We start from the raw sequence: 14,735 nt of genomic DNA on the forward strand, positions 1-14,735 counted from the left end.
CTGGGAGTGTTCATCTAAGTCAGCTTCTGGGTGAACCCTCTCATGGGACAGCCTATGCTAGACTCTGTCTGCAAGCATAACAGGATATCATTAATAGTGTCAGGGACTGTTGCTTGACAATGTGATGGGTTTCAAGTTGGGTAGGCTGGTGGTTGGCTTTTCCCTCAGTCTCTCCTCCAGCCCTGTTCCTTCATTGACTGTAGACAGGAAAAAAATTGGATTTAAAGTTTTGTGGTTGGGTTGATGTTCGAATTGCTCCAGTGGGCTTCCTGCGTAGCTAGAAGAGCCAGTCACCCCAGGCTCTGTATCCCCAAGGCTATGATTTACAACCTCCACTGATTCATGTGTGCCTCCCCTATCCCATTCTCTGTCTCTCTCTCTGAGGTTGTACCCTCACTCAACACCCTTACAAGTTACAGATCTCCATTCATTATCATGGTTCCCTCCTCCTTCCCACACTGAACCCTGCCTGACCCTATCCCTTTCTATCTCCTTTCTTAATCAGCTCCTTTCATCCATCCATATGCCTTCCATGACCATTCTATATTCTCAAATATCCTTTCTTGTGCCCTTCTTTTTCTACCTTCTTGGGTCTGTAGAGTCTATCATGGGCATCCTGTATTTTATGGGCTGCCTCCTGAGAGGGAAGGGTCATGCTTACCTTCCTTTTCACTGAGCCCCACTGGATTGCATTCCTATTTAGGGCTCCTAGGCATAAGAGGCCTGTATAACTAAAGAAAGCCAATCCTAGGCCTTCTATAAGAAAACAAAATCATTGAATTAAGTCATAAATACTTTTCCAATGTTTCTTTTAGAGCTCATCTATTGAGCACTTTAACATGTTTAAGTTAAAGAAATTGCATTTTGTTTTCTTTTTATATCGTTAAATTGATTAGATTTATATGTAGGAGATTTTTTGCTGTACTGCATTTTCTATGCAGTATGTGTGATAGAATTCAGTACTGGTTCCCCTGGAATTGGAGTTACAGATAGTTGTGAGTGACCAGCAATGTGCTAGCAATTAAAACTGAGAGCTCTACAATCAAAACTAGAACTCTTAACAGCCCATCCATCTCTAAAGGTATATATATATATATATATATATATATATATATATATATATATATATATATATATATATCTCAACATGGTAAATTTTATCATAAAATCTTATGAAATTTCAATACACTGTCTAGTTTACGTAAAAAAAAATTCACTAAGAACATTTTACTCCAATGTGACCTGTGTTTGCAGATGGGTCAAAGACATTTTGAATTGGATCTATGACCCTGAACCCCAGTACTCACATTGTGTACATGTGTACATCTTGTTTGTGCATTGATCCACATATGAAAGATAGAGACTGATATTGTCTTTCTCTCACTTTACCCCCCACACGTGGATTACTGTGTTTGGGCCAAAGGACAATGCCACTTGACAGTTCTGTTCTGCTAGACTGTGGGTTCTAGGGACTGAATTCAGGCCATCAACCCTCATTTTCGTTCCACCCCTGGTCCCTCCATTTTGGAGACTGTTCACTCACTCAAATCCCTAGTGTGTTTGATTTTCTGTCTTGGAGCAAAATTATCTTCATACTTGCAGGAAAGTAAGTTTTGGGGACCCCATTATACCCACATCTGCAATGAGGTTTTTAGGACAAGTGTTTTGCCAATTGAGTTTTACCAAGCACCCCAGTCTCTATCCCTTATTTCCTATTTTTAGGCTGTACTAGCTTAGGAAGGAGAACCAGTAGCACAGTAGTAGACATTCCATTGTCCACATGCTTCTTGATCATCTTGTAGTTCTAAAGGCTTAATTAATTAGTCTTTAAGCTGCAGTTTCATATAAATAATAAATTATGCATTCTAATTCCAAAATATTCCTCTGTTTATTGAACATATTCTTTAAATACTCCGACTTGATGAACTGTAGTTTTTCATTCTGTCAGTCCATTTACTCCCCACATGTAACTTCCCACATGTACTGTGTAGAATCCCCATTCTACTATTTCTCAAGATTGTCCCATTCTTACACCTTTTTGTTTCTTTAGCCAGTCAAGATCCTTACAGTTCATAAATTTATATATTATGAAATGAACCCTGGTCTTTGGGACCCTCATTTCATTTTGCTTAAACCATTTTGAATCTAAAATCCAGGAGCTGGGGTGCCATTGTTTCTCACCTCATAGTGATATTTACCAATTTTGGTGTAAGTCCAGGCACACATTGACCATTTTACCATAAAGCGTGAAGTCCTGCTTTGCTACCTTTTAGTCCCTGTGTTACCATTGATACTTTATCTATTACCTAAGAAGCATGTTGTGATCCTGATGGAAGCAAATACAGAAACATTACTCCTGGGCATAAAAAATGAAATTTGGAAATGAAAAAAAAATCAAAGTACTAGTGACTGGGGGTTTCCTTGTTCATTTGTTGGTAAGAATTTACATAGATACACGTGGTCTGAAAACTGCATCAGTGGGTCATGTCTACATTGTGTCAATCATCCAGCCTAAGACCCACAGCCTGTCACTCATCCACAAGACACACAGCTTATCAAAAAATCTGTCCGCAAACCCTCCATAGTCTGTCAATTATCCATAGGGAAATCCCACAGCCTGGCAATCATCCATAAGAATTGCCTAAGTCCTGTCAATCATCCACTGGAAACCTCCTTGTCCTGTCAGTCATCTACAAGCAACTCTCAACTCTCTGTCATCCAGAAGAAATTTTCACAGCCTGTCAATCACGCATAAAAAATGGCCATAGTCTGTTAATCATCCACAGGTCATGTCCACAAGCTTACATACAAACCTTACATGGAGATCTGTAACTTGTAAGGGTGTTGAGTGAGGGTACAACCTCAGAGAGAGAGACAGAGAATGGGATAGGGGAGGCACACAAGAATCACTGGAGGTTGTGAATCATAGCCTTGGGGATACAGAACCTGGGGTGACTGGCTCTTCTAGCTACGCAGGAAGCCCACTGGAGCAATTCGAACATCGACCCAACCGCAAAACTTTACATCCAATTTTTTTCCTGTCTACAGTCAATGAAGGAACAGGGCTGGAGTGTAGAGGGCCGCAATAACATTCGCCACCACCAGATGGCGCTGGCCTCCGCCGCGCCAGCCGACTTCCTTTCAGGAAGTTAACTGTGTGTGCATGTGCAAGAGTGCCTTCGTGCCAGGTCTTTGCCCACTCCGGGGTGTGCCTAATGAGACCTTGGGTAAGCGACCAATCAGGTGTGGATGTGCCCCACTAGGGTGTATATAAGCCGCGCCCTGCCGGCGTCCCGGGCCTCTCCTTAAGATTCAAAAAATGTTTAGCTGCAGTAAGAATTCGTGTGTTCCCATGTATTCTTGCTGGAGAGCTCACGCAGGACACTGGAGGAGAGACTGAGGGAAAAGCCAACCACTAGCCTACCCAACTTGAAACCCATCACATTGTCAAGCAACAGTCCCTGACACTATTAATGATATCCTGTTATGCTTGCAGACAGAGTCTAGCATAGGCTGTCCCATGAGAGGGTTCACCCAGAAGCTGACTTAGATGAACACTCCCAGCTAAAATTGGATGGATATTGAAGACTGTCATGGAAAAATAAGTGGAAGGATTGCAGTCCCTCAGACGATAAGAACGCCACAGGAAGACTAACAAAATCAACTGACCTGGACTCTTAGGGCTCTTAGAGACTGAACCACCAACCAAAGAACATACAGAGGCTGGTCCTAAGCCTCAACACACATAGGTAGGAGATGTGCAGCTTGATCTTTGTGTGAGTCCCAAACAATTACAGCATGGGTTATCCTAAAGGATGTTGCCTGTATGCAGAATAGGTTCTTTTTTTTTTTTTTTTATTAACTTGAGTATTTCTTATATACATTTCGAGTGTTATTCCCTTTCCTGGTATCCGGGCAAGCATCCCCCTCCCCCTCCCCTTCCTTATGGGTGTTCTCCTCCCAACCTTCCCCCCATTGCCGCCCTCCTCCCACCAGTCTAGTTCACTGGGGGTTCAGTCTTAGCAGGACCCAGGGCTTCCCCTTCCACTGGTGCTCTTACTAGGATATTCATTTCTACCTCTCCCTTCCCTACAATCTTAGTGTTGTTCTTGATGGTGACAATTACTTAAGTATGAATATTAAAATGATATTAAATGATTTGAAAAACTCAGAGACAAATATTTAGAAAGCTTATGACACAGGAAATACGGAGACTGTTCCAACACAACAAAAGAACACAGTACCAGGATTACTACATAGTTCAGTAGTTCAGTTCGTGAGTCATGAACCAAGACAAAGAATAAGCTAGATCAGCTGTTGGTCCACTTTCAGTATTTTTTATTTTGACACAGTTTGCCACTGAATTAAAGGTCATGTGTGTCATTGGCAAATGTTCTACCATGAATAAACACCCCCAGTCCCTGAGTCTGAAATTTTATAATTTCTGACTCTAAAAATGACAGCATAAGCCACATGTTTAGAATTATACATACATAATCACAGGTAATAAATAGTGTTTCCTAATGATCTGTTTGAGTTTTGAAATGTCCAATGCAGCAGAAAACTACCTTTTGCTAGGAGGTTTTCTGTAAACTTTCATCCTGTAATGAACCAGCAATGTTCTTGATACTGCAGTCCAAGACATTTTTTTGTCATATTTCAGATGGAGCTTTCAATGTGGATATATAAATAGTTCATTTCCTTCCACATATTCTGGATTGTAGAATTATAAATCTTGTCCTAGACTTTGTTAATGTTTAGCTCTACAAAATGATCTTACAAAGCTATATTCCTTTCCATATGAAATAAAATTGTTTATGCTGAAATTCCCTGTTTAGTACACATGTTTACCTATTGTTTATGTTGAGCCATTATTTCCAGACAACAGATCTGTGCTTTAAGGTGAGCCTTTCTAGAGAGAGCTCACTCTCATTTCAAAACTTTAATGCTCTTTGAAATATTTTATTTTTTCTTATTCACTTTACATCAAACTCACTGACCCTGTCTCAGTCTCCCTATTCTACAGTCCTTTCCGGTTCCCCTTCCCCTTCACCTCTGAGCAGTCATGGATCCCCTATATATCCCCACACCCAGGCACTTCAAGTCTCTGCAAGGGTAGACACTTCCTCTCTCTCCAAGGTCAGACAAGGCAGCTCAGCTAGAAGGAGGTATCCCATATATAAGGAACAGCTTTTTGAGAGGCCCCATCCCAGTTGACTGGGACCTATATGAAAATCCAGCTACTCTTCTGCTACATATGAGTGGGAAGGTGTGAGTCCAGCCCGTGTATGTTCTGTGGTTGGTGGTTCAGTCTCTGAGAACCCCAGGTGTCCAGGTTATTTCACTCTGTTGTTTGTCCTCTGGAGTTCTTATCTCCTTGCAGACCTGGAATCTTTCCTCCTAGTGTTCCCTAAGAGTCTACTGCCATACATCCCTGAGCAAGGCAAATCTTGTCATTAGAGTTTTTAAGTGGGAGGAAGGGAGGGAGGGAGGGAGGGAGGGAGGAAGGGAGGGAAAGAGGGAATGATTGTGTGTATGCTTTCTCGAGCCTTTTAGTTTGTGCTCTATTTAAAACTTAACCATGCCTCATGTTTTCTCTTGTGAAATTCGGGAGGATACCAGTCAATAATCATAATCATTTGCTGAAAAATGAATTAAAGATTATTTGCCTAGACCTGTAGTTCCATGAATTACATCCCAGACTGTGGGAGGTAGGAGACACATAGACCTTTGTGAGTTAAGTCCAACATGGTCTATGGGGTGGGGTTCAGACCAGCATGGCTACATAGTGAGATCCGGTTTCAAAAAAGAATGTTTGTAAACATCTAAACTAAGACACAGGGGACTCAAATATAAAGGGCTTCAAATGCTCGCTAAATGTTTTTCTTATGAATAGTACGATAACCATAACTTTAAAATCTATGCCACAGTGCAAGAAGACCAGCACATAAAAAAAAAAGTGAAGCATGTCAGATTTAACAAAGGTAAGATTTTTATATCATATATAAATTTACTATATTGTAGCTGGTCTTATTCACCCTAGATAAAATAGTGCAGACATTTTAGCTCCTCTCCTACTGTGACCACACAAGGCAGCCCAGCTAGCAGAAAGGAATCCAAATGTGAACAGAATGTGAACCTGCCCTCAGTTCAGTAAACCAGGAGTCCACATGAAGAGCACGTGAAGCTGCACGTCTGCTACCTGTGAATATGGGGTCTATGTGCAGCCTTGCGTGCTCTTTCATCGGTGGTTCAGTCCCTGTGAGCCCTCATGGGCCCCCGTTGGTTAATCTGTAGGTTTTCTTGTTGTGTTTCTGAACCTTCAATGGCACTGTCCTCCTTTGAATTCAATATCCTTCACCCAACTCTTTCACAAGACGCCCCAACCTCCACCTGATATTTATTTGGCTGTGGGTGTGCACATCTGTTTCTATCCAGGGCTTGATGAAGACTCTCAGAAGAATTATCCAAGGTTTCTGTCTGCAAGCATAGCAAAATATCATTAATGGAGTCAAAGATTGGCTCTCTTCCACAGGGTGGGTCTCAAGTTGGTCCAGTTATTGGTTTGGTATGTCCTTAATGTCCGTTCCATTTTAACCTGCCTATCTTGCTGGTAGGATAAATTTTGGGTTGATGTTTTTCTGAGTGCTTTGGTGTTCTCCTCCTTCTCCTGGAAGTCTCCCCTGTGTACAGAAGATGACCACTGAAAGCTGCATATCACCTGCTGCTAGTAGGCTCCGCGAGTCTCAGCTCCATAGATAGACTGCTAAGAGCCCCCATGGTTCCTGGTCTTTGTTTCACGACAGAGATGCCTCTCCACTGGTATCTTCTGTCCCAGCTCCTACACAACACCTGCTCTGCACCTTAGTTCCCCTCCCCATCTCCCACAAATTTCCCTCCCTCAATTGAATCCTGATATCTATTTCATTTTCTCTCCTGTTTGAGATTCACGCATCTTCCCTTGGGCCCTCATTACTTAGCTTCTTTAGGTCTGTGCACTGTGGCCTGGTTATTCTGTAATTTATGGCTGCTAAGGTCCTCACCTTTAAGTGAGTACATACCATGCCTGTCCTTCTCGGTTTCAGTTACCTCATCCATTATGATGTTTGCCAATCCCATCCATTCTTAATTTTTAGAAAAAAAACTGTCAAGTTCCTTTTCAAAGGGGGTTGTAAATGTGTCCTCCCACCAACAATGGAGGAGTGTTTCCTTTGCTCAATATCCTTGCCAGCATGTGCTGTCACTTGTGTTTTCTATTTTAGCCATTCTGACTGGGGTAGGATGGAATCTAAGAGTTCTTTTTATTTGCATTCAGTGATGACTGAAGACTGAACATTTACTATTTCTCTGCCTCCTGAGATTCCTCTGTTGAGAATTCTCCATCTACCACTTTACCTCACTTTCCAATTGGTTTATTGGTGTCTAACTCCTTGGGTTTTTATATATAATTTGACCATTATTTCTCTTTCAAGTGCAGGACTGGTGAAGATCTTTTCCCAATGCGTAGGCTTCTGTTTTGTCCTTTAATGGTTTCCTTTGCTTTACAGAAGGTTTTCAGTTTCATGAGTCCCCATTTATCAGTTGTTGGTCTTAGAGGCTGGGACATTGGTGTTCTGTTTAGGAAATTGTCTACTGTACTAATGTTCCAAGGATATTAATGTTTCTCCTTCAATGCTGAGGTCTTTCATCCATGTGAACTTGAGTTTTGTGCAGGGTGAAAAATACTCATCTATTTGCATTCTTCTTCATGCAGACATCCAGTTACACCTGCATCATTTGTTGAAGATACTTTCATTTTTCCCCCATTGTATGGTTTTGCCTTCTTTGTCATAATCATGTGTTGGTAGATATGTGTGTCTTTTCTTTGATTTGATTCCACCTATCAACTTTTTGTTTCTGTACTAATTCTATACAACTTTTGTTATGATTGCTTTGTGATATGTCTTGAGATCAGGGATGGTGATACCTCCAAGAATTATTTTATTATTCAAGATCTATATCTATATCGATATCTAACTCTATCTATCTATCTATCTATCTATTTATCTATCTATCTATCTATGTCTTAGCGATCTTGGGTTTTTTTTTTTTTTGAAAGAATTGCTCTTTCAAGGTCTGTAAATAACTGTCTTGCAATTTTGATGGGAAGTGCAGTGAATGTGATGATGCTTTTTATAAGATGGCCATTTTCACCTTGTTAATCCTATCCATCTGTAGCATAGGAGACCTTTCCATCTTCAGATGTCCTGTTAATTCCTTTTTCAGAGACATAATGTTTTTGACAGACAGGACTTTAAGTAGCTTGATTAGAGTTGTACTGGGCTATTTAATGTTCCCTGTGGTTACTGTGAAGGGTTTTGCTTGGCTGAATTTTTTCTTATCTCTTTTAACTATTGTATGAGGGAGGGCTGCTGGTTTTCGGAGTTAATCTTGTATCCAGACACTTTTCTGTAAGGGTTTATCACCTTTGGTGTAGGTGTACTTTGGTAGATTTTGCGAGGTCTCCTTTGTATGTGGGCAGCTTTGCTTACTCTCTGGTTTTAAGTTTCTCTGCATTTAAGTTGTTATTGTCTATTGGCTGGTTTAGGTATGCAAATTTGATCACTGAGGTCTCTAAGACTTTTAACATGAAGGGGTGTTTGTTTTTATATGGCTTTATCAGCATCTAATGTGATGATCAAGTAAAATTTTTCCATAACCCCACCCCTACCAGCTGCAGCTATCCATTCATTTTCATGGCTGTCAAGCCATCTCCTCTGTATCTCCCCAGACCCGATCCTGAAACACTCAATTGTCCCAAATTTACCCACTCCCACCTAGTTCCTTCCTTCCTCTGCCTCCTCTGACTATTTTACAGTATGTTCTAAGTTAGATTCAAAATCCTCTCTTGGTTCTTTCTTGCTCATCTTCTTTTGTTCCTGAGTATAGTAGTGATATCCTGTACTTTATTGCTAATATCCACTTAGAAGTGAGTATATACCATCCATGTCTTTTGGGTCTGGGTTATGTCTCTCAGGAAGATACTCTCAAGATCTATTCATTCACCAGCAAAATTCATTATCTTTGTCCTTAGTAGGTGAATGGTATCCCACATTGTCTTTTTTCATTTTAAAAATTTATTTTTTTAAGATTTATTTTATTTATATGAGTACACTGTAGCTGTCTTCAGACACACAGAAGAGGGCATCGGATCCCATTTCAGATGGTTATGAGCCACAATGTGGTTGCTGGGAATCGAACTCAGGACCTCTGGAAGAGCAGACAGTGCTCTTAACTGCTGAGCCATCTCTCCAGCCCATAGCAGCCTTATTTATAATAGCCAGAAGCTGGAAAGAACCCAGATGCCCTTCAACAGAGGAATGGATACAGAAAATGTGTTACATCTACACAATGGAATATTACTTACCTATCAAAAACAATGCCTTTATGAAATTCAAGGGGCAAATGGTTGGACCTGGAAAATATCATCCTGAGTGAGGTAACCCAATCACAGAAAAACACACATGGTATGCACTCATTGATAAGTGGCTATTAACCCAAATGCTTGAATTACCCTAGATGCCTAGAACACATGAAACTCAAGACGGATGATCAAAATGTGAATGCTTCACTCCTTCTTTAAAAGGGGAACAAGAATACCCTTGGCAGGGAATAGAGAGGCAAAGATTAAAAGAGACAGAAGGAACACCCATTCAGAGCCTGCCCCACATGTGGCCCATACATATACAGCCACCCAATTAAACAAGAGGGATGAAGCAAAGAAGTGCAGGCCGACAGGCGCTGGATGTAGATCTCTCCTGAGAGACACAGCCAGAATACAGCAAATACAGAGGCGAATGCCAGCAGCAAAGCACTGAACTGAGAATAGGACCGTCATTGAAGGAATCAGAGAAAGAACTGGAAGAGCTTGAAGGTGCTCGAGACCCCATATGAACAACAATGCCAAGCAACCAGAGCTTCCAGGGACTAAGCCACTACCTAAAGACTATACATGGACTGACCCTGGACTCTGACCTCATGGGTAGCATTGAATATCCTAGTAAGATCACCAGTGTAAGGGGAAGCCCTGGGTTCTGCTAAGACTGAACCCCCAGTAAACGTGATTGTTGGGGGGAGGGCGGCAATGGGGGGAGGATGGTGAGGGGAACACCCATAAAGAAGGGGAGGAGGAGGGGTTAGGGGGATGTTGGCCCGGATACCGGGAAAGGGAATAACATTCGAAATGTAAGTAAGAAATACTCAAGTTAATAAAAAAAAAAAAGTATGTGTACATGTGACCTATGAAGCCAGAAGTAGTCATTCTCATAGAGTTGGAGTAAGAGTTTTAGAGACGGGACTGAGAACTGAACTGTAGTCCTCTGGAAGAGCACCACGTGTGCTTAAATGCTGACCCATATCTCAGGTCTATAAATTATTATTCTTACTTAATATAATTTTTCTTTACTTATTCACTTTAAATTCAGCTCATCGATTGTCTCCTGGTCACTCCTTTTACACATTCCTTCCTCCATCTCCCACTCCTTCTCCCCTGAGTGGGTAGGAGACTTGCACTTGACGTGTCTGCAAGGCTAGGTGCTTCCTTTCCCATTGAGTCCCGACAAATCAGCCGAGTTAGAACAACATATCCCAAGGATATGCAATAGCTTTTGGGATAGCCCTCGCTCCAGTTCTTTGGACCCACATGATGACCAAGCTGCATGTCTGCTATGTAGGTCGGGGAGGCCTAGGCCCAGCCCATGTATGTACTTTGGTTGGTGGTCCCTAGCCTAAGAGCCTCAAGGGTTCTGGTTAGTTTACTCTGTTGGTTTTCCTGTGGAATTGCTATCCCATTTTGGGTACTCAGTACTTTCCTGTATTCTTCCACATAGATTCCCATGTTCCCTCCACTGTTTGGCTGTGGGTATCTGTATCTATGTGTCCAAGTGAGATGCTGGATGGAGCCTCTCAGATGACAGCTTGCTCATGCCTGCAAACATTAAAGAATATCACTAATAATGTCAGGGATTGGTACCTGCTCATGAGATTGGTCTCAATTTGGGCTGCTCTTGGTTGGCCATACTCTCAGTCTCTGCTCTAACCTTGGACTTGCAATATTTTTGGTAGACAAAATAAATTATGGGTGCCATATCCCCAACGTGGTCAGTCACAGCTAAGGTCATCCCAGTTTTTTCTTGGGTGCCTCAATGATTCTAGGTCTCTGTCTCATCAGAGATGCCCCCTGCTCTTCACCCTTGTCAGTTGCAGATTTCCATTCATTTTCAGAACCTTCCACCCATCACTCCTCTTCCTTCCCCACACCTGATTCTGAACCCCTCCCTACCCCTCTGTATCTCTTCTCTATTCAGTTCACTCCCTCCGACTTCCTCTTAGGACTGCTTTGTACACTCATTTAAGTGAGATTCAGGCATCCTCACTTGTGCATTCCTTCTTGTGTAGCTTTTCTGAGTCTGTGGATAGTTCTATGGTACCTGCACTTTTTGGCCAATAACCATCTATAAGTTAGTACATACCACACATGTCCTGTTGGGACTCAGGATGATGTTCTCACGTTCCATTGCTTTGACTGTATAATTCATGCTGCCCTTGTTCTTAATGGCTGCATAGTATGCCATCGTGTAGGTACACATCTTTTCCTTTATCCATTGTTCAGTAGAGGGACATCTAGGTTGTTTCCAGTTTCTGGTTGGTATGAGCAAAGCTACTAGAACATAGTTTAAGATGTGGTTCTTTGGTATCGTGTGACATCTTTCTGACTACACCCAGGAGAGTTATAGCTGGCCCTGGAGGTAGAACTATTCTCAGTTTTCTGAGAAACCACCCAATTGATATCCAGTTGTTGTTGACACCCACCAGTGATGGAGTAGACTTCCCTTTGCTCCACATCCTGCCAGCATTTACTCTCACTTGAGTTTGTCACCTTGTTTTGTGATGGGTGTCAAATCACATGTCAGTGGGTTTGAGTAAGCAGCCCTTGGTTTTGTTCTCTGTATTGTTTGCCATGTTTCTATGTTTAATTTTCATACCATCTTCTCTTGAGCCTGTTTGCTTCTTTTTTTCAATATTTCAGATTTGATGTTTAGCTGCTTTTATGAAATTGCTCCATTTTATGAAGGGACATAGTGCTCTGAACTTTCCTTTTGCACTGCTTTTATTGTGTTCCCTAAGTTGGGATGTTTTGTGCCTTCATTTTCATTGAATTCTAGAAAGTCTTCGATTTCTTCTTGCACCAGTGGTCACTGAGCATAGCATTGTTCAGTTTCTATCAGATTGTATGCTTTCTGTTGTTTTCTTGTTGATGTAGTCCAGCTTTAGTCCATGGTGACCTTATTAGATGCAAGAGTTTTTTGGGGGGATTGTTGTTGGTTCTTTTTTTCCCTTTTCTTTTATCTGTTGATGTAGATCTGTATCTATATATGTTCAATTTTGGAGAACATTCCATGAGATGCTGAGACGGTACATATTTTTTATTTGTGTGAAAGGTTCTGTAGATATCTGTTAGGTCCATTTGGTACATGCCATCTATGAGTTGCATAATTTTTCAGTTTAGTTTCTCTTTTGGTGACATGTCCTTTGGTCATAATAGTGATAATATGTAGTTGATGCCCCCTACTCTTAATTTGTGAGGTTTGAGGTGTGGTTTAAGCTTTAGCCAAATTAGTAAATGTTTCTTTTATGAAGCAGGATGCCCTTGCATCTCAGGCATTGTTCAGAATTGAGACATCATGTTGGTGTATTTTCCTTTGATTTGTATGCAGTGTCCTTTCCCATCTCTTTTGATTATTTCTGATCGAAGGTCTATTTTACCAGTTATTAGATTGACTGCTTCAGCTTGTGTCTTGGGTCCATTTGCTTTTCAGTCCTTTGGTTCAGCCCTTTATTTTGTGGTAGTTTTTATCTTTGTGGCTGAGTTCCGTTTCGATATGCAACAGAACGATAGATTCTGTTTATACATCTGCTCTCTTAGACCCTGTCTTTTTGTTTGGCAAGTGAATCTGTTCCTGTTCAGAGGTATTAATGACTAACGATTGCTTTTACTTATTATTTTGATGTTGGTTTGCATGTCTTTCTCTTCTATTGGTTTTGCTGTGTGATTATTAATTTCTTCTGTTTTGTTGAGTTCAGTTACTCTACTTGTCTTGGAGTTTTGCTTGTAGCATCCCTGGTAGGTATGGATTAGTAGAAAGATATAGTTTGTATTTGGTTTTGTCACAAAATATCTTTTTACTCCATGTATGTTGTTTGAAAATTTTGTTAAGTGTTGTAGTCTGGGCTGACAGTTGTAGTCTCTTAGGGTCTAGAAGACATCTCATTGGCACTTCTGGCTTTTAATTCTCTGTTGAGAAGTTCGGTATATTTCTGATTGGTTTGCCTTTATATGTAATATGTTACTTGCCTCTTTCTCCTTGCCGCTTTTTAATTTTCTCTCTTTTTTGGTGGATTTACTGTTTTGGTTATTATGTAGCTGGAGGATTTTCTTTTCTGGCACAATAAAGTATTATTTGTACTTTAAGCTTCTTGTGTGTAGATAGGCATCTTTTTCTTGAAGTTTGGGATGTTTTCTTATATGATGTTGTTGAGGATATTTTCTGTGCCTTTACTCTGGGAAACTTCTTCCATTCCTATTTTTCATAGATTTGGTCCTAATTTCACATCCTGCTTGTCAGGCTGTGTCTTTTTAGTGGGGAAGATGAGTTCACTTATATTGAGAGATATTAATAGCCAATGAGTGTTAATTCCTACCATTCTCATTTTGTGAAGAGATTATTATGTGTTGGGAACACTAATCAATTTGGTGTTCTGTGAGGTTCTTTTATGTTCATAAGCATTCTTTCTTTACGTTGTATAAATTATCTTCTATGATTTTGCTGAACATATGTTCTCATCCTTGGAGCTCGTACTCTCCACTTTTGCTCATGGCTATTATTCTTAGTAGGAAATTTCACAGTGTCTCAGACTACCTGAACATTTTGGGTCAGTCATTTTTTTAGGTAACCTTTTCTTTGGATGATGTATTAATTTCTTAAAGTATATATTCTATGCCTGAGATCATCTCTTCCAATTCTTTTATTGTGTTGGCTGTGCTTCTGTTCTTGTTCTCTTTTGTAGATTTTCCATCTCCAAGGTTCCATCAGTTTGTTTCCTTTATTTCTTTTTTTATCATTTGCAGGTATTGACATGTTTTATTCATTTTTCACCTGTTTGATTATATTTTCCTGTACATTTTAAGGGATTTATTAATTTCTCCTTTAAATTCCTCTATCATATCAATAAGATTGGTTTCAAAGTAATTTCATTGTGCTTTGATTGTGTTAGGATATCCAGGTCTTGCTGTAGTAGGATATCTGGGCTCAGGATGTGTCATGTTGATTTGGCTCTTGTTGAATGTATTCTCATGCTGGCCCTCAGCCAACTGTTTATCCTTGGGTGTTTTTCAGGTGCAGTGTCCTGAGGTGGGCTCTGGGTTTTTCTCTTTTTACGGGTGAAGTTGAGACATTGTCTCACTAAATTGTAGTTCTGTTTGTCTAAGGAATCACAGTGATCAATGTGTTTTTGCTTCCTCAGTGTTGGTATTCATGTTATGCACCACCAGACCCAATCTGTTATTCTTTCCAGAATCATTAGCCCAGAGTAAAAAGAATCACAGTTGATTATATTCATACTGGTAAGGATTGGGCTTTCTGTCATTCTGAGAGAGTTCAGTTAGGATCATCGCAATTGTTTATGGCTATTTATTT

General features: G+C 40.6%; 1 protein-coding gene across 1 annotated transcript in view; it reads left to right on the forward strand.

The window, feature by feature from the left end:
• LOC134482475 (mucin-16-like) overlaps positions 1–14,735 on the forward strand; it is a 236,869-nt gene that overhangs the window by 19,196 nt on the left and 202,938 nt on the right. The gene's annotated exons all lie outside the window — the stretch shown is intronic.

This window comes from Rattus norvegicus, chromosome 16, assembly GCF_036323735.1.
Source record: "Rattus norvegicus strain BN/NHsdMcwi chromosome 16, GRCr8, whole genome shotgun sequence".
Classification (NCBI taxonomy): Eukaryota; Metazoa; Chordata; class Mammalia; order Rodentia; family Muridae; genus Rattus; species Rattus norvegicus.